Source organism: Phyllobates terribilis, unplaced genomic scaffold (genome assembly GCF_046119375.1).
Source record: "Phyllobates terribilis strain yellow unplaced genomic scaffold, ASM4611937v1 Scaffold_1__5_contigs__length_1240528914, whole genome shotgun sequence".
Lineage (NCBI taxonomy): Eukaryota > Metazoa > Chordata > Amphibia > Anura > Dendrobatidae > Phyllobates > Phyllobates terribilis.
In genome coordinates, this window is record NW_027362761.1 from 1,078,194,556 (window position 1) to 1,078,222,238 (window position 27,683).

Here is a 27,683-nt window from a genome sequence, read left to right on the forward strand (position 1 = left end):
TTCATTCAGTGTGTGCTTGCACTCTGAAGGTGCCAGGTCCCGTTCTGTGTTCTCTTGTCTGCCTATCCTGGAGGCTGTATTTCCAGGCCTGTCTGAACACGCTCCTAGCCTGTTCCTCCCGCCTTCTAGGGGCCGATTACCTAGACCCGCTCCTGTATCTTGTCTGTCCTGTCTGAACACGCTCCTAGCCTGTTCCTCCCGCCTTCTAGGGGCCGATTACCTAGACCCGCTCCTGTATCTTGTCTGTCCTGTCTGAACACGCTCCTTGCCTGTTCGTCCTGCCTCTCTGGGGGCAGTATTCCCAGACCCGCTCCTGTATCCCGCTGCAGTGTCGGTCTCCTCCGTACACTCAGTTCCAGTCTGAACTCTCTCCTATCCTTTACCTGTTTTGCCTCTATGTCCGTTCCCTTCCTTTTTCTGCAGAGTCTGAACTCGTACCTAACTCCTGCCTGTTGTCTCTGTACTCCCGTTTGTGAGTTTGTGGTCCACTCGCTACTTCACTGCAAGTACCCTGTGGGTGTCTGGCTCTGCCTTTCCCTTCCTGTCTGTTCCGTGTGAACAGAGCCCTGTCCCCCCTACTCAGCCTTGCCTGCTCTGACTCCTTTGCTCACTGCTCCGGCGGTTCTAGCCTGCTCTCACTCCTTTGCTTACCGCTCCGGCGGTTCTAGCCTGCTCTCACTCCTTTGCTTACCGCTCCGGCGGTTCTAGCCTGCTCTGACTCCTTTGCTCGCTGCTCCGGCAGCCTTGCTCCGCTCTGACCCTTTTGCTCGCTGCTCCGGCAGTCTCGCTCCACTCTTGCTCACCGCTCCAGGCGGCCTCGTCCTGCTTTACTCTTGCTCACTGCTCCAGCAGTCTCGCTCAGCTCTGATCCTTTGTTCACCGCTCCTGGCGGCCTTGTCCTGCTCTACTCTTGCTCACCGCTCCAGGCGGCCTTGTCCTGCCCTGTTCTCGCTCACCTCTCTGGGCGGCCTCACTCTGCTGTGTTTGTCCGCCACATCTGTGGCTCTGTTCCTGAGTCCCAGTGTGTACTGGGTCCTATCCCGCCAGTGTCCCTACCTGCTAGTGCCTCCCTGTCTGCACTCTAGCTGTGCTTGCCTGTACCCCTCTGCCTGTATTGTTCCTGAGTCCCAGTGTGTACTGGGTCCTATCCTGCCTGTGTTCCTACCTGCTAGTGCCTCCCTGTCTGCACTCTAGCTGTGCTTGCCTGTACCCCCCTGCCTGCTTACCCGCCTGCCTGCATACCAGTCGTGCCTGCCTATACCCACCAGTCTGTGTGCCAGCCTACCAGTCTGTTCCTGTATTCCCCTGTGTGGGTCAACAGCCGTGTCCGGGGTCTGTCCTGGAGTAGCACCTGGTCCCTTTGCTCGGTTCCTCCTTGGTGCACTGGCGTCGTATGCCGTCGTGTGACCCTGGTCGGAACGGGTGAATACCTAGTTAAGCCCCTCCAGGCATTCACTCTCCGGCACGGTCCAGTGGAATCACTACAATCACACGCACACGCCGCTCAGCCCGGGCGTGTGCATAACAGCATGCTCAGGCCATGGTTCCCGTTGAGCCCCACGGCCTTCGCTCTCTGAGAAGTTTTCCAGCGAATACATGCATTAAAATAAATAAATAAATTTTTTTTTTCCTTAGCTGAGTTCCAGGCGAATTACGCACCGTCCAGATGGATCTATCAGCTCTCGTTCCTGCGGATCCGCCACGTTACTATGCGGATCCAAGACAGTGTCGTGCATTTGTGGAGCAATGCATGCTACACTTTAAGGCCTACCCTCTCTATTTTCCTTCCGATTGGGCTAAAGTGGCCTTTATGATTGACTACCTAGCGGGTGATGCCTTGAAATGGGTCACCCCCCTATGGGAAGCATGGGATCCTGTCGTCCTTGACCTGCAGGCCTTCCTGGTGGCCTTTCATATGGTCTTCGAGGACCCTAACCCTGAAGCCCCTGCTGAAGCTTCACTTCCCAATATCCCGGAGCAGCCCCGACGGGTAATGTGTGTGGGTAGCGCAATAGTCCTCCAGCCCAATGAGACTACTGCCCACCCAGAATCCTCACAGGGTGACTACGCTTTCCGGAATACTTCTCCCAACCTCAAGAGGCAGTCCAGATGTGCTAGACGTAGAGGCAAGCCGTCACGCCAGGGTCTGTCCTCCCTGAGACCTCCTGACCCCAACCTTGAAGTCCCTACTGAAGCTTCATCTCCCTGTATCCCGGAGAAGCCCCAACGGGTAATGTGCGTGGGTAGTGCACCAGTTCTCCTGCCCGAAGAGACTTCTGCCCATCCAGACTCCACACAGGAGAACTTCCTGCACCCGGCATCAGATGCTTCACCCACTTTAACCGGTGTGCATGTCCAAGGATGCTCCAAAGCTGTGGTTACCTCAGAGTCTGTGCACCTCTACTACCTGGTGGAGGACCCCCTGTTGCCTCCTGAATCCTCCGGGATACCACTCGATGACAAATGGAGAGAGACTTCTCTACACCCGGTACTCGATACTTTGTCCGCTTCGTCCTGTGAGCCTGACAATGGGTACCCCAAAGTGGTAGTTACCCCCGAGTCTCTACACCCCTCCGACCAGGCGGAGGACCTCCAGTTGTCTCCTGAACCCTTCGGGGTGCTACCTGGTAGCGAAAGGACAGAGACTCTCCTATACTCTGTACCTGATACCTCGCTCGCTTCGTCCAGTGAGTCCAACCTAGTGTACTCCGAAGTAGAGGTTACTCCCGAGTCTCTACACCCCTCCGACCAGGCGGAGGACCTCCAGTTGTCTCCAGAACCCTTCGGGGTGCTACCTGGTAGCGAAAGGACAGAGACTCTCCTATACTCTGTACCTGATACCTCGCTCGCATCGTCCACTGAGTCCAACCTAGTGTACTCCGAAGCAGTGGTTACTCCCGAGTCTCTACACCCCTCCGACCAGGCGGAGGACCTCCAGTTGTCTCCAGAACCCTTCTGGGTGCCACCTGGTGGTGAATGGACAGAGACTTTCCTATATCCTAGATCTGATACCTCGCTTGCTTCGTCCAGTGAGTCCGACCTAGTGTACTCTGAAGCAGAGGTTACCCGTGAGTCTCTACACCCCTCTGACCAGGCGGAGGACCACCAGTTGTCTCCAGAACCCTTCGGGGTGCCACCTGGTGGTGAATGGACAGAGACTTTGCTATACTCTGTACCCGATACCTCGCCTGCTTCGTCCAGTGAGTCCGACCTAGTGTACTCTGAAGCAGATGTTTTCTCTGAGCCTCTGCACTCTTCTGACCCGGCGGAGGACCTCCAGTTGTTTCCTGAATCCTCCGGGGTACCACCAGATAACAAAGAGACAGTGACTTTTCCTCATTATGTACCTGATAACCCGTCTATTTCTTCCTGTGAGCTTGACAAGATGTACCTCGAAGCAGAGATTACCCCCAAGTCTCTGTCCCCCTCCAACCCGGTGAAGGACTTCCAGTTGTCTCCTGTACCCTCTGGGGTGCCACCTGAAAATATGTGGAGAGAGACTTCCTTGTGTGCTGTTCCTGGTACTCCACCCGTTTCGTCTGTTGCTGAGGATGGCTGGATAGGAGGTAGCATCCTAGCTAACCAGATGAGATCAGTTTTTCCTGTGGACAGTGGAAGTGATCTCCTTGAAGTGAACGACTGGTCCTCGAATTCCCTGCGGAAGATTCTGGCAGGCCTGAAGAAGAGGGGGCGTAAGGGGGGGGGGGTACTGTAACATACCTGGCGGCGTCCTTGCATGGTGGTCCATCTCCCACTGTGCAAGAGCGCGCACTTGATCTCCAGTCCAGAATGTCTCTCTGGCTTCCCTCCATGCTGTCTGTTTGTGTCTGTTTCTGCTGCTTAAGGGCGGCGCCCGATCACTTCCTGCTTTTTGTACCTGCTGTGGGTCACACCCCTTGTGCGTCCTCAGCCTATTGCTGTCTGTCACCTGGTATATAGCTCAGCTGCTCCCATCTATCCCTGCCTGAGCATAGTGTTTCATTCAGTGTGTGCTTGCACTCTGAAGGTGCCAGGTCCCGTTCTGTGTTCTCTTGTCTGCCTATCCTGGAGGCTGTATTTCCAGGCCTGTCTGAACACGCTCCTAGCCTGTTCCTCCCGCCTTCTAGGGGCCGATTACCTAGACCCGCTCCTGTATCTTGTCTGTCCTGTCTGAACACGCTCCTAGCCTGTTCCTCCCGCCTTCTAGGGGCCGATTACCTAGACCCGCTCCTGTATCTTGTCTGTCCTGTCTGAACACGCTCCTTGCCTGTTCGTCCTGCCTCTCTGGGGGCAGTATTCCCAGACCCGCTCCTGTATCCCGCTGCAGTGTCGGTCTCCTCCGTACACTCAGTTCCAGTCTGAACTCTCTCCTATCCTTTACCTGTTTTGCCTCTATGTCCGTTCCCTTCCTTTTTCTGCAGAGTCTGAACTCGTACCTAACTCCTGCCTGTTGTCTCTGTACTCCCGTTTGTGAGTTTGTGGTCCACTCGCTACTTCACTGCAAGTACCCTGTGGGTGTCTGGCTCTGCCTTTCCCTTCCTGTCTGTTCCGTGTGAACAGAGCCCTGTCCCCCCTACTCAGCCTTGCCTGCTCTGACTCCTTTGCTCACTGCTCCGGCGGTTCTAGCCTGCTCTCACTCCTTTGCTCACCGCTCCGGCGGTTCTAGCCTGCTCTCACTCCTTTGCTTACCGCTCCGGCGGTTCTAGCCTGCTCTGACTCCTTTGCTCGCTGCTCCGGCAGCCTTGCTCCGCTCTGACCCTTTTGCTCGCTGCTCCGGCAGTCTCGCTCCACTCTTGCTCACCGCTCCAGGCGGCCTCGTCCTGCTTTACTCTTGCTCACTGCTCCAGCAGTCTCGCTCAGCTCTGATCCTTTGTTCACCGCTCCTGGCGGCCTTGTCCTGCTCTACTCTTGCTCACCGCTCCAGGCGGCCTTGTCCTGCCCTGTTCTCGCTCACCTCTCTGGGCGGCCTCACTCTGCTGTGTTTGTCCGCCACATCTGTGGCTCTGTTCCTGAGTCCCAGTGTGTACTGGGTCCTATCCCGCCAGTGTCCCTACCTGCTAGTGCCTCCCTGTCTGCACTCTAGCTGTGCTTGCCTGTACCCCTCTGCCTGTATTGTTCCTGAGTCCCAGTGTGTACTGGGTCCTATCCTGCCTGTGTTCCTACCTGCTAGTGCCTCCCTGTCTGCACTCTAGCTGTGCTTGCCTGTACCCCCCTGCCTGCTTACCCGCCTGCCTGCATACCAGTCGTGCCTGCCTATACCCACCAGTCTGTGTGCCAGCCTACCAGTCTGTTCCTGTATTCCCCTGTGTGGGTCAACAGCCGTGTCCGGGGTCTGTCCTGGAGTAGCACCTGGTCCCTTTGCTCGGTTCCTCCTTGGTGCACTGGCGTCGTATGCCGTCGTGTGACCCTGGTCGGATCGGGTGAATACCTAGTTAAGCCCCTCCAGGCATTCACTCTCCGGCACGGTCCAGTGGAATCACTACAATCACACGCACACGCCGCTCAGCCCGGGCGTGTGCATAACAGTGTGCACTCGGCCATACATTAATTCCGGAGACAGAAGTATTAGAGTGGGCAGTGCCAGTGCAACAGAGAACACCGGTGAGAAGGGAGGTGCTGCATTACTGGTTAGACCAGTACCACAGGAAGGAGGAAGGGTCCTACAGGAGAGATTTAAAAAGGGTTTTTACATACCGCATCTTTTTTTGCCGGTGGCAATATATGCGTCCAATCTGAAATCTGTGGTAGATCAGACTGAGTTTGTCAGGGACAAGTTGATGAAAGAGGTGGCTGCAGGTAGGATGGCTGGTCCGTTTAGCCATCCACCTTGTGATAATTTGAGGATATCACCATTAGGGCTTTTCCCTAAAAAGGAGGTCGGAAAATTCCACCTCATTCATCACTTGTCCATCCCACCTGGGTCATCAGTAAACGATCGAATAACGAAAGAGGAAGCGGTAGTAAAATACATTTCGTTTGATAGAGCAGTTTTCCTTACAAGAAAGGTGGGTAGATGAGCTTGTTGTCAAAGTCGGATATAGAGGCTGCTTTCAGGTTATTGCCAATACATCATGATTGCTTTCATCTGCTGGGATTTTTTTTCGAAGGAGAATATTTTGTGGACCTGTGTTTGCCGATGGGATGCTCGATCTCATGCCATTATTTTGAAATGTTTAGTTCATTTTTGGAATGAATATTGAGGTTTGAGACGGGCATCCTATTGGCAACACATTACCTGGATGATTTCCTGTTTGTAGGGCCAAAGGATTCAGGAGTCTGTCAGTATTTGTTGCATACTTTTACTGGTTTGATGACAGAGTTGGGTGTCTCCTTGTCGGCGGAAAAAACGGGAGGCCCATGTACGTGTTTGATATTCCTGGGTATAGAGATAGACATGGAGCATATGGTATTACGGTTAGAAGAGGAAAAAGTGGTGAAACTAAGAAAATGTGTAGATGAGGTAGGTAGTTCTAGGAAGCCAACACTGCATCAGTGGCAGGTATTGTTGGGCATCTTGATTTTTGCATGCAAGGTGATGCCCATGGGCAGGGTTTTTTCCTGTAGATTTGGCGACTAGAGGCATCTCTCAGCCGCATCATTTTATCAGAGTGACTTGTAACATGAAGAAATATTTGGGTGTGTGGAAGGAATTCTTGCAGAATTTCAATGCCAGGACCATGTTCCAGGAGGATCAGGTGACTTGCGATGATCTCAGTTTGTTCAAGGATGCTGCAGGAGGTGATGGTTTTGCGGCTGTTTTTGGCAGTCATTGGTGCAAAGGAGAATGGCCTGCGCATTTGAAAGACACAGTTTTGGCAAAAAACATGACTTTACTCGAATTGTTACCAATTGTAGTGGCATTAGAATTGTGGGGGGAGGAGATGAGAATTGAAAGAATTTGTTTTTGGACAGATAATAATTCAGTAGGGATGGTAGTGAATTCTCAAACATTATTATTATTATTATTTATTATTATTTATTATTATAGCGCCATTTATTCCATGGCGCTTTACATGTGATAGGGATATACATAACAAAAGCATTTGCATAATCTTAACAAAACGAGTCAGCGACTGGTACAGGAGGAGCGAGGACCCTGCCCGCGAGGGCTCACATTCTAGAAGGGATGGGTGAGGATACATTAGGTGAGGGTAAAGCTGGTTGTGCAGTGGTGTTTACTGCAGGTTGTAGGCTTGTCGGAAGAGGTAGGTCTTCAGGTTCCTTTTGAAGGTTTCCACGGTCGGTGAGAGTCTGATATGTTGGGGTAGAGAGTTCCAGAGTAGGGAAGAAGCACGGGAGAAATCTTGTATACGATTGTGGGAGGAGGAGATAAGAGGGGAGTAGAGAAGGAGGTCTTGTGAGGATCGGAGGTTGCGTGCAGGTAAGTACCGGGAGACTAGGTCACAGATGTATGGGGGAGACAGGTTGTGGATGGCTTTGTATGCCATAGTTAGGGTTTTGAACTGAATTCTCTGGGCAATGGGGAGCCAGTGAAGGGATTGACAGGGAGGAGAGGTCTGAGAATAGCGGGGGGACAGGTGGATTAGTCGAGCAGCAGAGTTTAGGATAGATTGGAGAGGCGCAAGAGTGTTGGAAGGGAGGCCACGGAGCAGGAGGTTGCAGTAGTCGTGGCGGGATATGATGAGGGCATGCACTAGTGTTTTTGCTGAGTCTTTGCTGAGGAATGCACGGATCCGGGAGATGTTTTTGAATTGGAGTCGGCAGGAGGTGGAAAGGGCTTGGATATGTGGCTTGAAGGAGAGATCAGAGTCCAGGGTTACTCCAAGGCAGCGAGCTTGTGGGACTGGGGAGAGTGAACAGCCATTGACGTTGATGGATAGGTCGGATAGGGGATGTGAATGAGAGGGTGGAAAGATGATGAGCTCCGTTTTATCCATGTTGAGTTTTAGAAATCTGTCGGAGAAGAAGGATGAGCTAGCGGACAGACATTGTGGGATTCTGGTTAGTAGGGAGGAGATATCGGGTCCAGAGAGGTAGATCTGTGTGTCGTCAGCATAGAGGTGATACTGAAAACCTTGAGACTCTATGAGCTGTCCCAGGCCAAAGGTGTAGATGGAGAAGAGCAGAGGTCCTAGAACTGAACCTTGGGGGACACCGACAGATAGTTTACAGAGAATCTAAATATATAGGGCACATTAAACTATATCAGGTGAAGGGCATTGTGGGAACGGCTTGTGGCTAAATTAACAGCTGGTCATTTCAACAGGAGATGGCTGGGTGATCAAAGACAGAGCTAGGACTCTAGTCTCTGCAGTTTAGCACCTCTAAAAATCAGATAAGGTATATAGTGGGGAAGGGACAAACATATGTGAATATTGATTGGAGTGGGACAGATGAAGCAGAGAAATTATGCAGAGCTTGTACCAGAGAGATGAATCAGCAGAGCATTAGATGACAGCATACATAGGAGCAGAGAAATTATGCAGAGCTTGTACCAGAGAGATGAATCAGCAGAGCATTAGATTACAGCATACATGGGAGCAGAGAAATTATGCAGAGCTTGTACCAGAGAGATGAATCAGCACAGCATTAGATGACAGCATACATAGGAGCAGAGAAATTATGCAGAGCTTGTACCTGTGGAAAGAGAAGAAGAAGACGGGTGTTAGTCCATGGCCTCTGAAATAACTGCCACTTATCTCCGAAGCCACTTTGCACAAGAAGACGCGTGCACAACCCAGCAAAACATCAGCGTCTCCTCCGGTTTTGGCTTAGTTACGGCAGTTGGTTTTTAAAATGTTTACAGAACATATGTGTTACATGCACGCTACTAGGTTCAGATAGGGCGAGACGGGTTTCATGAATTCGTTGGAATCCTGAGGGAACCGTTACTCAGGGCGACCATAGGTTTGCTGCTTCTCTCAGGCACACGATAGATTCAATTGCTGACCAGACACATGTGATAAGAGTCTTTTTCAACAGTTTAACAGTGGAATTTAATCTGAAGCACGGCCGGTGCAATTCAGGGATATTACAGCAGCAAGTTTCATTGCAGTACAGTCTAATAAAGCAGGCACAGTAACGTCAAGTCTCTTCAGTAGCATAATTCAGCACAGATTAGATCTCTTAGCAGCACACTTCTATGCATACACAACCACAGGCTTTTCCACCACAAGGACTCAATAGTACACACAATTCTTTATCCTGCATGGAGATGGAGGGGGGAGGGTTTGATGAAGTAGAAGATCCCTATGACACGATTCCTTCCAGTCCTTATTTTTCTGCCCGATAATACTCCACACTGTTAGCTCAGGGAGTCTATCTGACCTGTGTTTAGCTTCCCTGCGGACCTGAATTCTGTTCCCTTGCCTTCTGTGAGATACAGATCACACACCACCTTTCTCTTCGGCTCCATCCAGCCAGTAAAAAACTTCCCCACAATCCCCTTGGGCTCTGCTAAACACTCCCTGTCTCCTATGACTGTGTTAACCCCTCTAGTTGATGGATGCTTCTGGAGCACAACACTTCCTGTCTCCTGTGCTTGTGTTACTTCTAATAGTTGCTGGATGCTTTTGAAGCAACAGCACTACTTCTGCATGTCACACTCTTCCCTCATTTTTGAATGTCGTCCTCGACATTCGTCTTAATTGGTCAATCTGACCAATTCTGAGACAGTGGTGAAAGTTGACTAACTTTATATACAAATTGGCATTGTCAAATTGGTATAACATTCATAAACATTGATAACAACCTATTCTTACTACCTTTTTCTTGTAGGATGCCTGTAAGAATTAAACAATTAACACAACTAAAACAATCAGCATCTCTTCAACTGGAGCTTTTTGTACGTCTTAACCAGCTCTCTCTCACTAGGCTTTAACAATTCTTTGTTTCTACAAAGTCTTTTAAGGAAAATCAAAGCATGAAAACAAGTCTTTCCACCAGGCAACATTTTCCATACTGCTTCTCGCTGGTAAATACCACTCAAGTAGGCTTACCTTGTCCGTAGGCAGAGATACTTGTTTCCAGTCGACAGTCCTTGGCACTTGACTTAGTTCACCACGTGTCTCATACATCAACATCACTGGCCTCCTCACTTCTCGAGTCGACATCCTCCTGGTGGGATGTTCCTCAGATACCACGGGTTCTTCGGTCACAGGAGTTTCTTCCGCCGCTCTCATTTCCCATGCTTCCTCAGATGCTCTTGGAGCTGCCTCTGTAAGTTCCTGTACTTCTCCTTAATCACCTGTTTCCGCATGGTCTGGTAATTCCGCTCCTCCTGAGTGTTGATCAGTATCTTCAGGGACCTGTGTTCGATCATCAGATCTGAATTGGGTTTCATCTGTACTCCTTGGTACAAACTCTGGAGCCTCAGGACTCAGTTCACTCTCTTGAGGATGGTACATCCCTCTCCTTGCCGGTCCGAGAAATACAACGGTGTGTTCTTCATCTGAACTTTCAAGGTCACTATCCGCCTCCAGAGCTTCAGTCTGTGGGGGTCTCTTAGTTGATCTCGGACGATGTTGGTCTACTTCTGGGAAGTCTTGTTGTGGTGGGAGATAATCACAGGGTAGTAGTAAATTCCAATGGACTATTCTAGTTTTCTTGTCTCCCGTTTCCAATCGGATTTCATACACTGGGCTGTCATCGGCTTTCCTCATTATGACCACATACAACTTGTCTTCCCAGTACAAACGAAGTTTACCTGGACTGCCTTTCTCACGTACGGTCTTGAGTAGCACCCGGCTTCCTGGTGCCAATTCTGCTCCATAACATTTTCGATCATAGTACTCCTTACTCTTGTTCTGTCCTTGCGTAGCTACTTTGGACGCTATGTTGTATGCCTCTGGCATCCGTTCCTTCCATTTCCGAACGTACTCCGAATACGTTCTGTAAGTCTCTAACACTGGAGCATCGAACATGATGTCGATTGGCAGTCTTGGCGATCGTCCATACAATAGGAAGAAGGGTGAGTAACCCGTTGCATCGCTCTTTGTACAGTTATAGACATGTACCACTTTTAACAGAGAACTCTTCCAGTCTTTCTTCTAGTCAACTGTTAAAGTGCGCAACATCGACAATAATGTCCGATTAAAACGTTCCACTTGTCCATTACCCTCTGGGTGATAGAGCGTTGTTTGGGATCTCTGAAATCTACAGTACTTTCCTAGCTTGGCAAAGAGCTGGTACTCAAATTCTCTTCCTTGGTCGTGGTATAACCTCGTAGGGAACCCAAACCTCAAAGCAAAATCATTAAAGATCTTACCTGCCTCTGTTCGACCCGCTTTGTTGGTGGTGGCATATGCTTGAGTAAATCGAGTAAAATGGTCCATCACCACCAAGATGTATTTGTAACCACCCTTGCACGTCTCAAGATGTAGAAAGTCTATTGAGACCATCTCAAACGGATATGTAGTTTGGATGTTGCCCATAGGTGCCCGGGTTGATATGTAGGGACGTTTATCTTTCAGACACCCACACTCCCTGGTCACGTACCTCTCAATATCTCTCTGCATGTACGGCCAGAAGAAACGTTCACTGATCAAGTTTGTTGTCCTTTCCACTCCCAGATGTCCCATGTTTTCATGGAGTTCTTTGAAGACCAACCTATGGAATACTCTGGGTAGTACCAACTGCTGGTTTTGTCCTCCTTTACGATACAGGATACCGTCTTCACTGAGGTAGAGCTTTGTCCATTCTTTAACTAAAACAGATACTGCTGGTGACTCATTATCTCTCTCCCGTTTACTTGGAAACCGATTTTGGTCCACATAAAGTAGTATTCTACCAATTATCTGATCTTCCCATTATGCTCTACGGATTTTTGCTTTTGGTAGTTGTTGAATGAACAGAGGGTGATCTTGTTCTCTCGCTTTTATGGTGGCTTCCACCATCAACGGACACCACAATGGTGTGTCTTCCTCTTGATAAGCCTGTACTGCTTGGGTAGTGCTCTCAATTGCTTCCAGACTGACTTCCTCCAAGCATTCTTGCATTAACTCCTCAGGCTCTAGTGCCATTCTCAACAATCCATCAGCGTCTGCATTGCATTTTCCAGGCCTATACTTGATGCTGAAATTGAAGTCAGCTAGTTCAGCGACCCATCTCTGAACCGTTGCATTCAGTTTTGCTGTAGTGAGGACATAGGTCAAAGGGTTGTTGTCAGTGTATACCTCAAACGCTTTGCTGTAGTAGAGATGATCTCTAAATCGTTCACAGATAGCCCATTTCAATGCCAGGATCTCCAATTTTCTGGAATGTAGATGGCAATTCTTCTCGGCGTCTGTCAACGTTCTAGAACCGTAACCGATGACTCTCAATTTTCCACTTTGATGCTGATACAGGCAGCTCCCAGTCCAACTTGAGAAGCGTTACAATGAAGAACAAATGGTAAGTTGAAATCAGGATATCCCAAGATGGGCGGGTTTACCAGGCAGTCTACTAGTTCTTCCAATACCTCCTGGTGGTCTACAGTCCAGAGAATGGGCTTTTGGGACGAAACGGCATTGTTTCTTTTAAGCCCGGTCCTACCCACGTTCTTCTTTTTCTCCGTGGGTATTGTTGACTCTGTCGTCATCCCCAAGAGGAGGTATAGTGGGGCGTCAACCCTGGAGAAGTTCCGAACATAAGTACGATAGTAGAAGAGGAATCCTAATATCTGCCTCAACTCCCAGACAGTAGAGAGCCACTTGTCTTTTAAGGCCAGTGGAGCGATTCCTGCTGGGTCCATGGAATATCCTTATCAGGACACAATTTTCCCTAGAAATCGAACTTGCCTTTTGAACAGTTCACACTTCTTTGGGATGAACTTAACTCCGTGTTGTTGATACCGCTGTAATACGGTCCTCACGTGTTCAACATGCTCCCGGAAGATTTTGCTGTATACCACATTGTCATCCAAGTATGGCTAGCAGATATCATCCCTCAATCCTTCTAAATATGTCTCCATGGTCCTCTAGAATTCTGCTGGAGCTGAGCCAAACGGTATGCAGATCCACTCATATAACCCCCACGGTGTGATGACTGCTGTCAAAGGTCTACTGGATTCTTCAACAAACCCTTGATGGTATGCGTTATCCTGATCGAGGACAGAGAACCAGATACTTCCTGATAGGTTATCCAGCATATTTTGAATCTTTGGTATCGGGTGCCGATCAGGTACTGACTTTCGGGTTAAGTTCCCGGTAATCACAGCAGAGTCTCAACGTACCATCCTTCTTCCGAACACAAACAATAGGAGAGGAATAAGACGACTTTGACTTTTGGACCCAACCTCTGTTGATTAGGTCTTATAAATACTCTTTCACTTTACTGTGTAATGGTTTCGGCACAGACATGTAACTTCTGGTTACTGGGGTTGTGTCTTTCAAATTGATTTTCAACTGCAATGACAGGATACAGCCTATATCAGCATCATCTTTGGAGAATGCATGACACTCTTCTCTCAGCATCTGTTTTGCTACCACTCGATCTTCAGCACACAAGTGTTCCAGAGGTACTGGGGGATCCCAGGACTCCGAGGTGGGTCGTGCAATTTCCTCCCCTGGGTAACTCCTGTTTCTTGGTGGGGAGACTAAATTCACAGTAGACCCCTGGGCAGGTCTCACACTGGCTGGATATACCGTTTTAACAGTGTCGATGTGACCTAACACAGTCTTTGGATCCAGTCTAATTTCGTGTTTCGTAGTATTCATCACCGGTACTGTCACTCGAGCAAACCCACCAGTAGGAATCGTAAGCACAGTCCCACCTTGAACTAGTCCTTCCAGAAGTTCTCAGGAGTCTTTTGGCATGAACAGTCTTTTCTGGACTTTTCTTCCCGATTCTACCCGGACTCCACACCTCACCACCACCATTTGGTTTGCAGGGGTGATGGTTGGGCGCCAGCCTACCTTGATATTCTGTGCTTTCTTTACTCTATGAATCACATTTTCCACCACGGCGCTGGGTATGGCAAGCGATGTGGCAATTGCATCCACCACCAGCGTCCCTTACTTGTGTTTCGTGATGACCTCACTGATTACATTATAACCCAGAATAGGATCCTCTGCCATGTTCTCTTAAAGGGGCCGCACGCGCCGTCCTAAGGAGTCCCCGGCCAATGGCCGGAGGACCTCTCATATAAAAGGCACCTCCTCCAAAATGGAGGTGCCCGTGCAAGGTTGAAGCTTTGTGTCCTAAACTCTGCTTCAGCCCTCAGGTCCCGCTGCTAGTCTGACTACCAGTCCAGTCTGCTAGCCTGACTACCAGTGCAGTCCACCAGCCTGACTACCAGTCCAGTCCGCCAGCCTGACTACCAGTCCAGTCCGCCAGCCTGACTACCAGTCCAGTCCGCCAGCCTGACTACCAGTCCAGTCCGCTAGCCTGACTACCTGTCTCCGCCAGCCAAGTGTACTCTCCAACCCGACGGTCTACCTACGATCCAAACCCGCCAGTCTGTCTATGGGCCTGGCTTGCCTGCCTACCCTGAGAATGTACCAGTTACCTGCCGTGCCTATCAGTCAGCCTACCTGGAGGCTCCTACCAGTTACCTGCCGTGCCTATCAGTCAGCCTACCTGGAGGCTCCTGTCAGTTACCTGCCGTGCTTACCCGGAGGCTCCTGCCAGTTACCCGTGGGAGTCACCTGCTCTCATACAAGGACAGGCCCAGAGTAGCACCTGGTCCCTCTGCTTGGTCCTTCCCTGGTTCACGGAGTCGATTGAGCCGCCAGGCGACCTTGGTCAGTCCGAGTTGATACCTAGTTACGCCCCTCTGGTCCCTCCTTGCACCGCAGCACAGAGGTTCCACCACCCGTATCCATAACAGTTTGCATGGGCCATGGAACCCCGGGCCCGCAGGCTCCTTTGCTTGCTGACCTATACCAGAAGGTTTCTCGTCAGAAATCCCAACAGGAAATCATCCTGACCTACCTGCGGTCTGTCAACTCTCTCCTGGACACGCTGTCTGTCCCACCTGTGCCCGCCTCGAGCTGAGCGACACCATCTCCGGCGGCACCGCTGCCTACTAATAAGACGGCATCCAGCCTAGGACCCCAGCTTTCTGCGCCTCCTCGTTTTGGGGGTGACCCCGTCTTATGTCGGGGTTTTCTGAACCAGTGCACGCTGCACTTTGAACTTCTGGCACATCAGTTTCCCTCCGACCGGGCCAAGGTGGCGTTCATCATGTCTCACCTCACCGGGGAAGCATTGGCATGGCTAAACCCTCTATGGGAGAGAGGGGATTCCCTGGTGTCCGATCTTCCGGCTTTCCTCACTGCCTTCCGAAGGGTCTTTGATGAGCCCGGACGAAGGATTTCTACTGCCTCCTCATTGCTCCGTCTCCGCCAAGGGAGTCTCACCGTGGGCCAGTATGCCATACAGTTCCGTACCCTCGCTTCTGAGCTTGCCTGGGACAACTTGGCCCTGGTGTCCACCTTCTGGGAGGGTCTTTCCAGTCGGATTAAGGACGAGATAGTCGGCCGGGACATTTCTACCACCCTGGATGACCTGGTGTCACTAGCTACCCGGATTGACATCCGTTTCCTAGAACGTGCTAAGGAGACTACCTGGGAGAGAAGATTTCCTCGTCTTGCTCCTGTTTTCCAGAAACCTGCCTCCCAACCAGCAACTCCCTGGGCACGCTCGCCCGAACCTATGCAGATCTACCAGACCAAGATGGTCAAGTCTCGCCAAAAAACACACCAAGCCGATGGGAGCTGTTTCTACTGTGGTAGTAAGGAGCACCTGATCCGTTCCTGCCCGGTGAAGCCGGGAAACTCCAGTGTCTAGGACCGCTCGGAGAGGTCATCCTAGGCAAGAGTAAATCCTCTCCATTCTTGACTTTATCCGTCTCTATTTCCTGTGGAGAGAACCGCTTCTTTGAAACCGCCCATCTGGATTCCAGAGCCGCTGGGAATCCCATTTCCCATTCCCTTGTAGAGAAGTATCAGATTCCTATCAAACCTCTGGCTGAACCATTGGCAGTCGCTTCCGTGGATGGAAGACTCCTTCCGGTGACCATCTTGCTCGACACAGAGCCCGTAACCCTTCAGGTGGGAATGCTGCACTCCTTCCATGTGCTTTCCGGACTCTCTAACTCCCTTTTGCTAGGTCTACCCTGGCTACAAAGACATGAACCCGTTCTGAATTGGCAATCCGGTGAGGTGCTCCGTTGGGGGCAGGATTGCCATGAGACCTGCCTGGTCCCAGTTTGCCCGACTCGACCTCCGTCTACTCCGGCTAATTTACCTGGTCTACCGGCACCTTACTGGTCCTATGCAGATGTCTTCGACAAGAAGGAAGCAGAGACACTGCCACCTCATAGGCCATATGATTGCTGTTATGAACTGCTACAAGCACTAAGGAAAGATAGGAAAACTGTCCCTACAATAGGACTAAGCTGATTCCCTACGATGCAGCGGGGGACCTTTTCCTTGTGAACAGACCCGCCTAAGTCCTCGACTAGTCTGAACGCGGACCTATAGATATAAGGGAGAGGTCCTTACAAGAACTAAGGACTGTGATATAGTTGGACACCTCCTAGCAGAAATTGTAGCAGAGCAAAGACAAACAAACAAAAAGTACTAGTGGAACAAGCAAACTACAGAGTAAGGTACAAGGCACCTGGCTAGCTTAAGAGTAAATGTAACACTGAAGTCCAGCAAGGCCAGAAGGGTGGAGCTGGATTATATAGGCAGAAAGTCACGTGATCAACAAAATAGAAAAAAACTAACAGGAAGTTTCTAACAATTGCCCTATCGACCTGGTACCCGGTGCCACTCCACCCCGTGGGCGTATTTACCCATTGTCGTTGGCCAAAACCCGGGCCATGTCGGAGTACATTGAAGAAAATCTGGCTAGGGGATTCATCCAGAAATCTACCTCCCTGGCTAGAGCTGGATTCTTCTTCGTAAAAAAGAAAGATGGTTCACTACGCCCCTATATCGATTATAGAGGACTCAACCAGATTACTATAAAAACAAATACCCCCTGCCGCTCATCTCTGAGCTGTTCGACCGCCTTAAAGGTGTGAAGATCTTCACCAAGCTCGATCTTCGTGGGGCGTATAACTTGGTCCGGATCCGCCAAGGAGACAAGTGGAAGACGGCATTCAATACCCGGGATGGCCACTATCAATACCGTGTGATGCCCTTCGGTCTCTGTAATGCTCCAGCCGTCTTCCAAGAACTAGTTAACGACATCTTCCGTGACCTCTTATATTCTTGTGTGGTGGTGTACCTGGACGACATCTTGGTCTTCTCTCCGGATCTTCCCACACACCGGAGGGATGTTCGTCAGGTCCTGCTTAGGCTCAGGCAGAATCACCTATACGCAAAATTTGAGAAATGCCTCTTTGAGCAGACCTCTCTTCCGTTCCTGGGCTATATTATCTCTAAAACAGGTCTACGGATGGACCCTGAGAAGGTTTCTGCCATCTTAAAGTGGCCCCGTCCGGAGGAGTTGAAGGCGATTCAGCGATTCCTGGGCTTCGCCAACTATTACCATCTCTTCATCCCACATTTCTCTTCCTGGACTGCTCCCATCTCTGCGCTCACCCGCAAGGGAGCAAATCCTAAGGAATGGCCGTCTGAAGCGGAGGAGGCCTTCCTCTCCTTAAAACAAGCCTTCTCTTCTGCCCCAGTGCTGCACCGTCCAGATAGCAACAAACAGTTCTTCTGGAAGTTGATGCTTCCTCTTCCGGAGCCGGAGCGGTGCTCACCCAGAAATTTGCGTCCGGGAGAATGGTAACCTGCGGCTTCTTCTCCAAGCTCTTCTCCTCGTCCGAGCGCAACTACTCCATAGGAGACCAAGAACTTCTAGCCGTCAAATTGGCGCTGGAGGAGTGGCGTTACTTGCTTGAGGGGGCTCTGCACCCGGTGGTCATCTACACTGACCACAAAAACCTGGCATATCTACAGAATGCCCAAAGACTCAATCCGCGTCAGGCCTGGTGGTCTTTGTTCTTCGCCCGCTTCAACTTTACCCTACATTACCGCCCTGCGGACAAGAACGTTAAAGCCGACGCCTTGTCCCAATCCTTCCTGTCTTCCGATCAAGAGGAGGAGCCCATGCATATCATCGATCCCTCCAAAGTGATGAATGTGGCCCCCTTGGACCTGTCTCGTCTCCCACCCGATAAGACGTTTGTAGCGGTTCCGGATTATAAGAAGGTTCTTCACTGGGGTCATTCATCTAAACTAGCCAGCCATGCTGGCCAGAAGAAGGCCTTCCTGCTCATTATCAGGCATTACTGGTGGCCTACCCTGCGCAAGGATGTGGTAGACTTCGTCACGGCCTGTTCGTCCTGTGCCCGCAACAAAGTTCCCAGACATCTTCCAGCCGGCCGCCTCCTGCCTCTTCCTGTACCTGCTGCCCCGTGGCAACACATTGCTATGGACTTTATTACTGATCTCCCTGTTTCTGCCGGTTGTACGGTCATTTGGGTGGTCGCTGACCGCTTTTCTAAAATGGCCCACTTCATCCCTCTGCCTTGTCTCCCATCTGCATCTGTGCTGGCTAAGGACTTCCTCCATTACATCTTTTGTCTCCACGGCCTACCCCTCCACATTGTGTCTGAACGCGGGGTCCAGTTTACTTCGCGTTTCTGGAGAGCTACGTGTAAGCTGCTGGATGTCACTATGGATTTCTCCTTTGCTTACCATCTGCAGTCCAATGGCTAAGTGGAACGTATCAACCAGATCCTTACCAGCTTCCTCTGGCACTTCGTCAACGCTCACCATAACGATTGGGTAGAGCTCCTACCATGGGCCGAGTTCTCCTATAACAACCATGAGAGCGAATCTTCTTCCAAGTCCCCGTTCTTTGTGGTCTACGTTCAACATCCCTGGATTCCGTTTCCCGTCTCCGCTTCAGTGGACAACCCTGCCGCGGAGTCTATGGTCAGCGAATTTTCCACCACTTGGGAAGACACTAGGTCCGCACTTCTTCAATCCTCCGAGCGGATGAAGAGACATGTTGATAAGAGACGTCTGGATCTGCCTCAATTCCGTCCGGGAGACAAGGTTTGACTCTCCTCCAAACATGTTCGTCTCAAAATACCGTCCTATAAGTTGGGTCCACGGTTCATCGGTCCATTTGAAGTCCTCAAGCAAATCAACCCAGTAGCCTACAAGTTAAAACTCCCGGCTACCTTACAGATTCCCAACTCCTTCCACGTATCTCTCCTCAAACCAGTTGGGCTTAATTCTTTTTCCGACAATCCAGGTACCTCCCCAGCTTCGGTCTCGAGTGAGGACGTCTATGAGGTAGAGAACATTCTGGCCACCAAGAGGGTAAGAGGAAAAAACTTTTTTCTGGTGGATTGGAAGGGGTTTGGCCCAGAGGAGAGAACTTGGGAACCCAGGGAGAACATCCACGCCCCGCTTCTCCTTAAAAAATTTCGTTCTGGCCTAAAAAAGAGGGGGCGTAAAGGGGGAGGTACTGTAGTATCGGCGTCTCTGCCCCCTGACAGGCAGAGACGCCATCCCTCTTACCGCCGCGCTCCCGGCTCGGTGTCTTCCAGCTCTCCTGCTGCTGCTGCCGGCACGCGCAGCTTCCCGGGCACTGTGCTTAAAGGGGCCGCGCGCGCCGTCCTAAGGAGTCCCCGGCCAATGGCCAGAGGACCTCTCATATAAAAGGCACCTCCTCCAAAATGGAGGTGCCCGTGCAAGGTTGTATCTTTGTGTCCTAAACTTTGCTTCAGCCCTCAGGTCCCGCTGCTAGTCTGACTACCAGTCCAGTCCGCCAGCCTGACTACCAGTCCAGTCCGCCAGCCTGACTACCAGTCCAGTCTGCCAGCCTGACTACCTGTCTCCGCCAGTGTACTCTCCTGCCCGACTGTCTGCCTACAATCCAAACCCGCCAGTCTGTCTATGGGCCTGGCTTGGCTGCCTACCCGGAGAACGTACCAGTTACCTGCCTTGCCTATCAGTCAGCCTACCTGGAGGCTCCTACCAGTTACCTGCCGTGCCTGTCAGCCTACCTGGAGGCTCGTGTCAGTTACCTGCCGTGCCTACCCGGAGGCTCCTGCCAGTTACCCGTAGGAGTCACCTGCTCTCATACAAAGACAGGCCCAGAGTAGCACCTGGTCCCTCTGCTCGGTCCTTCCCTTGTTCACGGAGTCGATTGAGCCGCCGTGCGACCTTGGTCAGTCCGAGTTGATACCTAGTTACGCCCCTCTGGTCCCTTCTTGCACCGCAGCACAGAGGTTCCACCACCCGGATCCGTAACATTCATTATTTTTCTGTGAGAGGTTAATGAGTCATGAAACAATTCTGAAGTACTCTCTTCTTTATAATGCCCTTTTAAAATCATCTTCAGCTGTTGTAAGGTCAATTGACTCTTCATTTCTAGCATACTATGGAGGTTCAGTCCTGGGCTGATCGCTTTCACCACCCCCTCAATGATCTCATCTGGCTGGTAGCCTTTCTGTAATCATGCATCGATCTGGTGCAATTAGTTCATATAAGACAGTTTGTCTTTCTGTTCACACTCTTCGATCTGTCCCAGGATCTTGAATTCTTTCCTTATGGTGATTTGTGGTGTTAGAGAGGAGACTGTCTTCCTGATTTATCTAACCTGACCAGGTTAAAGGTTCTGTCTGAATGTGTCATCCCTTCAGAGGTTTTGGTCGATTCCTACAGGGCTGTTGTTAGGGCTTTGAATTGTTCTTTCAATTCCTGTAATTCTGTCTGCGGATGGAGATTCCCGCTTTTGGTAATTGGTGCCACCCCTCCATCCTCCAACTTCAATCTGGTTAGAAACTGTTAGCTCCTGGAGGAACGTCCCCATGACGTCTTCAGCTTTTTTCTCCCCCAGCTCATCCATTTTTGTATTAATGGCAGCTAACAGTTGCCTGCGGTTGTGTGCTATAGAAATCTGTTCTTCTGACATCTTTATATGTTCTGCTACTGTTCTCAATTCTTCACAGGTTAACTGAAGAAGCAGCTCACTAATTCTGTCCATTTGTACTTCCATATCCATTGCTGCTAGTGAGTTTTCTTTAGGGCTGGTCCCCTTTAACTGGTGTAGCAGAGTTGAGTTGAGGTGCTGTGCTGCTGTGTTATTCCAGACACTTTTCCTCTTCTTCCTCTACACGCTAATTCCCGCTCAGGACTCCCCGTACGGGCCACCAATGTTACACGCACGCCGCTAGGTTCAGATAGGGCAAGACAGGTTTCATTAATTCGTTGGAATCCTGGGGGAACCGTTTCTCCAGCAAGGGTGTGGTGATGATAACCAAACTAAATAAATATTATACAATATAAGATTTGAGATATATATATATATTTATTTATTTTGGATGTATGTATTTCTATTCAGAACAACAGTTTAATAACTGAATCATTTCGTAAAAAAAGAGCAACGAATATGTTACTGCACCATACCAGCTATCATCCTCCTCATCTAAAACGTGGGGTACCATATAGTCAATACCTAAGACTCCGAAAAATTAATAATTCTGATGTCAAATTCAAAGAACAAATCCAAGAATTGTCAGATAGATTTTTAGCTCGAGGCTATGCAATACAAGACATCACATCAGCCTGTTCAAAAGCCTGCAAAAAAAACGCAGGCAGAATTACTGATAAAAAGAGAGTCGGACCATAAAAAAGAAAAAAGGTTTATCTTTAATTTTAAATTCAATCCAATCTCCAACATAACAAATAAGGAGATTGGATAAATAAGGCTATCAGAAACAACTGGCACATATAAGAAAGTGATGAAGATTTATCAGAAAGAGCTACAGAAAAGCCAATTATTTCGTATTGCCGCAGTCGAAATTTGGGTGATATGATTGTTCGCAACAGATATGTTGAGAGTGGGGAGACTTGGCTGGAAAAATATATCCCGAAAGGGAATTTCAAATGTGGTCATTGCTTTTTCTGTAATTTCAATAATACAGAAAAAATACTGAGAATAGGCGCTTTAACACATATTGTGAAAGATTTTATCTTGTGCAGATCAAATTATGTAGTATATTTAATCACATGTCCTTGCCAATTCTTTTAAATCGGAAAAACCATCAGACCCCTGTTTGTGCAGTTTAGGGAACATTATAATTCAATTACATCAATGAAAGGTTCCCCCAAATTAATACAACATATAGTTGATTGTCATAATGCAGACCCTAATGTTTTACGTTTTGAAGGGCTAGAACAGGTTAAAATACCTATAGAAGGAGGAGATCGTAATAGACTACTGTTACAACACGAGGCTAAATGGATTTAAAATTCCGAAGCTCAAGGACCATTGGGTCTTAATGAGAAAATAGATTTTTCTGTTTTCTTATAGTTGTCTATGTATTCTTTATATTCCATACTGTTGTTACCGAATCGCAAATCGTATGGTATTGTTTTTAATGCACTTTATTATTTGTGTGTTCGTAATATGCTACCTGTTAAAAAAGAAGTAATCAGGTGTTCACCACACCTGGGACCCGTTGAAGCGCCGGAAAGCAGCGAAATGGCCGTCGTCCTCAGTCTTTCTCCCCCGCACACCCTTCAGGGTCTCCGTCCCATGCCGTTTGCCAGCATGCATTGTTGGCAGAAATAAAGGATATGTTCAGACACACTGGTGAGTACTACCTTTACTTTCTCTTTCAACTTGATATATATACTGTATATGCTTATTATTATAGTATATAATATATATATAGATACATACAGTATATCTATATATATATAGTATATATTAATAGTATAGTATAATATTATATAATATAGTACATATTAACTATAATATATTATAATTAATATTATAATTAATTATTATAGTATATATTAATAGTATATATTATAGTATATATAGTATAATATATATATATATATTATATATATATGATGACACGCCCCCTGGGCCGTGGGGTACTCGGTGCCGGACCGGTTGTTGCTAGGGGAGATGTCACAGTGGTGGTGACCCGGTCCGTGACCCAGGGCAGTCAGTAAAAAGGGGATTTTATAGTTTTTATGTACAAAGTTCGTGACGCCACCTGTGGTATGCGGCTAAAGGGAGCCGCCACTGCGGAGCAGATCCTCTGGAACTGATGTTAGTGCAGCAAAGCTGGTGTGGTTCTCCACAGGTAGAGCTTAGCTCCAGGGCAGTGTAGATGTTATAGGTGATGCTGGGCGTTGTAGTGCAGGGTTTGATGGTGCAGCAATAATCAGTCCACAACTTAATGGCGGTTTCCTCTTATCTTTACTGGGGGTTATTAGGGAAACCGGGACTAGGGTACTGGCTAAAAGTGGAAGTCCGGGCAGCCTGGAAGCAAGTAAGTAATCCACCTCACCAGGTGAAGTTGGAGGTCTTCTCTTTCCACTAATCTCTTTGGCCCTGCTGCTTGTAGCTGTGCGGTGGCCCTCGTCCCTGAGTGCAACGTCTTTGTGCTCACCCGTATGGCAGGCAGCTCGGGCCTTGCTGATGCGTCGCTCCCACGTGGCGGTGCTGTGCCCTATGTGCTGCTCAGCCTCCAGGCGTCTGGTGGGGCCAGGAGACCTGCAGTCTCCTGCCCTCTGGTTTCTGCTGCTGGGCCTTCAATGCCCCACAGCCTCGGACTCCCGTGTCCGGTTCTTCTGTGTTGGTTCCTTCTGGGGTGAACTGCCGCGCAGCTCCACTTCCCAGCTCCTCTCTCATCGACGTCCTCACTTCAACGCCTCACACTAAGTCTAACTAACCCCGCCCCCAGATCCCAGTTGCTAAGGAGAGGTGCTCCCCTTGCTGGTCTGGAGCCAGGAACGTGTTGCATGTTAGTATATCCTGATTAGGGGACCCCTGCTTGCGTCCAGGCATGGCATCACCTCTAGTGAGGGAGGCTATGCCACTGTGGCAACCGGACCCCTGGGGTGCCACATTCCTCCCTAGTTAACTTCAGTACTCCCGGACTGAGGATACCTTTTAAAACTAAGAAATAACAATTCACATTACAAACAGGTTACAAAGTCAAAAAATTTCAAAAACCAAACTAGAATTTAAAACAGTCATTGCGGCGCTTAGTCTTTTCACCACAATCCGGGGATTGTCTTTTTCCGGATAGTTGAAATTTGGCTGGTGGGAACCGCATCAACCCACTTTGTGCATCGCCGTGGGCGTGGCTTCAGGGCACTCTTTCATTGGGCCTGGTCTTCAGCCACACCTGCGATTTATTTTCTAGGCTGATTAGTAACTATATTCAATATTGTCCTGAACACACCTAGTCCTGTGGCCCAATTGTCCATAAATTCAACAAATATACATATCCAAGATTATTTAACGGGTACAACTATATACAACATACGCTCTAATTCTCTTATACTTTAGTTCCTCCAGTTGGCAGGAAGCTGACCTTTTGTACTCCGGGTCGACCTGTATATTTGCTGTCACTGTCCTATCCTGGTCCCTATTGTCTACCCTTGGTGTGGTGGATTCACTATCCTCTACATTTCTCTTGGACCTACTCCGTACTGGTATCCCGGACTGACAGGTTCACTACTAGCAGAGGGTAGATTCTCCTGATCTGCTGCTGCTGAAACATCTGCTTGGCTGGTCTTCCAGATGTTCTGGAGCCTCTGCAGCTTCCGGTGAGGCTGCTTGGAGAAAGGTCAGGACCGGTACCACAATCGCTTTGTTCACCTGCGTCCAACACCGGGAAAATTCTCCGAGGACTGTCTGAACCGTTTCCTCCATTTTTTCTATGGGCCGAGGGCTGTCTTGATCTTCTTCTGTGTGTTTCAACTGTTCAGGACATATCTTCAAGTGGTCTCCTGAGACTGCCGCTGAAGTTTCCCCTCCATCTTTGCTGATGAGGCACACTTTGGTGTTGTCGCAATTCGAGGGTATGTGACGCCTCTACTCGAAAAGCCCGTGTTTTACCCTGGGTGATGGGGGACTCGGTGTCGGGCCCTGTGTCGAAGAGATGGGATGCAGCCATGGCCCGGGCCCGACCCGTGCTCAGGGCCGTCACATTAGAAAGAGATGGTGTGGGCTTGTCCGGGTTGAGTGGCTGATTAACGACTACGCCACCTGTGGTGCCTGGTGAAGGGTCACCAGCGCCGCTGCAGTCCGCTGAGGCCCGGTGTCATGGCGGCTAAAGTTATTACTGCTCCCCACAGGCGGAGCAAGGCCTCAGGGCAGGCAAACAGGATGAAGGGGGGTTGTAGTAGTGCGGGGAGTACGGGCATTGCGTCGCGTGGTATGGCGCGTAATGAACAGTCCGGAGGCCATAGGGGTGAACTTCCAAGGCTTTACTCACTTAGAGATGACAGCGGTAAGGCGACTCCCTGCTCCTCGCGGAGTCCTGCGGCCACCAGGGACGGGGGTCCGACTACCTCCGAGAAAGTCCAGTGTTCGGTAGCGACCCTACACCAGAGTGTTCCTGCACTACAGACTTCACCCTTTACCGTCTGTGCGTGTGTAGATAGGCCAGGTCTCCCTCTGAGCTCCTCTCAGGTTTAGGGCACGGGTGGCAATTCCTCTCCATCCGACGCCCGGCAGGATCCTCAGGGCCTAACCGGGCTTTCCCATCCAGGACATAGAGTACAAGGTCGGGTGTCGGGGGCCGGTACCCCTCTTGCAGTCGGAATCCCTCTGAATAGATCAGGTAGGCGAGGACAGGTGGCGTGCTCCGCTCCGTCTGCATCCTCCCCGGGACCCATTTGCTAGGGAGCCACACTCTAAAGCTCCTGGGCCTTCTTGATCCTGGTCCTTGGCCGGGTTGAGACATTCCTTGTCTGCAACCTACCTCTCGTCCCAAGGCCAGGGTACGAGGGCTGTGTCCCTTGCCGGTGCAGGCCCACACAGGATCTGCGCTCCCGGAGGGAAGTCACATTACACACAGTATTTTGACAGCACAGTACGACCAACTAATCAACTAGGAAGCAAAAGCAGAAGGACCAAGATCAAATATGGCATTATATTAAATATGAAATCTGAAGTGTAACTAACTTGTAAGTCCTCCACCCTCACCCACTAACTGGTTCCTACCACTTTGTGTTCCCCAATCTCCCTGTAACCAGGGGAGCAGCACCTAGTGCATATTAGCTCCCTCTGGTGGAGAAATGTGGTGTTGAATGCAAAAGGTTAGGTCACAACTATCACACTGGGCTTACCTCAGAGGAGGAACACTACACTCCATTAAAGAAGTGCAGCATCCCTGTGGCGGTCGAACCCTCAGGGGCGCCACAGGTAGGACTGTGTATGGCTCAACCTCCCACTGGTCATCTAACTTGTGGACTCATCTTTTCCTCTTAAGTACCTGTTCTCCAGGTGATAAGGGAACGGCAGGTGAGTGCTGATTATAAGTTTTCTCTTGCTTCTGTCTCGCCTGGGATAAACTTCTCTCAACACATTCTTGCACCTTGCGGTATTGTTGCTGCCACTCTGTATCCCAATCCGCATCTGCTGATGTCGTCTCTGGTGTTAAAACTCCCATGTCTAAGTCAATGGGTAGCTTACCAGGTCTTGCTCTCATCAGGTAAGCGGGTGTACAGTTGGTGGAGTTCACCGGGATGTGGTTATATAGGTCCACCAAATCTGGAAACTTCTCTGGCCACAGGCTACGTTCTTCAAGGGGCAACGTCTTCAACAGGTCTTTTACCACCTGGTTCATCCTCTCACACAACCCGTTGGTCTGGGGATGATACGACGTCGTCCTTATTTTCTTGCAGCCGTACAAGTTACAGAATTCCTGGAACACCTTTGCTTCAAAGGCTGGACCTTGGTCGGTAAGCACCCGTTCAGGGTAACCATGCGGGCGACAAAAGTGCTGTTGGAACGTTTTGGCTGCCGTCTGAGCCATCTGGTCTTTCACTGGCACTACTACCAAGAACCTGGAGTAGTGGTCTACTATGGTGAGAGCATAGACATAGCCTGACCGGCTTGGGGCTAGCTTCACGTGGTCCAAGGCTACCAGTTCAAGTGGTTGTTTGGTGATTATGGGCTGCAGGGGAGCCCTCTGGCTATCACGGTCTTTCCGTCTCAGGTTGCATGGACCACATTCTCGACACCATCTCTCGATTGCTTTCCTCATGCCAACCCAGTAGAATCGCTCACGTAGCAGCACTTCCAACTTCTTCCACCCGAAGTGTCCTGCTCCATCGTGGTACGCGTCTAAGACCATTGGCGCATCCCGCTTCGGGACTACCACCTGACAGACCAGTTCGTGTGTCCGGGAGTTGATACTTCTTCGACACAGCTTTCTCTCGTAGATGAACAGCTTGCTCTTTTCCTTCCACAACTGTTGGGTCTCCTGTGGAGCATCTGGATCAGGGTGCGTGTCAGCAACTCCTTTACCAGGCGGACAGACTGGTCGCTATCTTGCATTTCTGCCCATCCATGGTGGGGCAATGGGTTGAACATGGCCTCTCTGTTGGCGGAGCGCTTGTCCCTTACACAGTGGTAGCACTGGGTCACCCCGTGACGATGGAAATCGGATAGCTCTATCTCCTCCAGATCTTCCGGGTCTTCTCCCCCATATGGCAAGTCGGGCATCCTGGACAGCGCATCAGCATTAGTGTTTTTATGCCCCGCCCGATACTTGATGGTAAACTCGTAGTTAGACAGTCGGGCCATCCATCGTTGCTCTAGGGCACCAAGCTTCGCAGTCTCCAGGTGCGTCAGCGGCTTGTTATCTGTGAAGACTGTAAATCTGGAGGAGGCGAGGTAATGTTTGAAGCGCTCTATTACAGCCCAGACTATGGCTAAAAACTCCAACTTAAAGGAACTATAGTTGTCGGGGTTCCTTTCTGTAGGACGGAGCTTCCTGCTGGCATAGGCAATCACTCTCTCTCTGC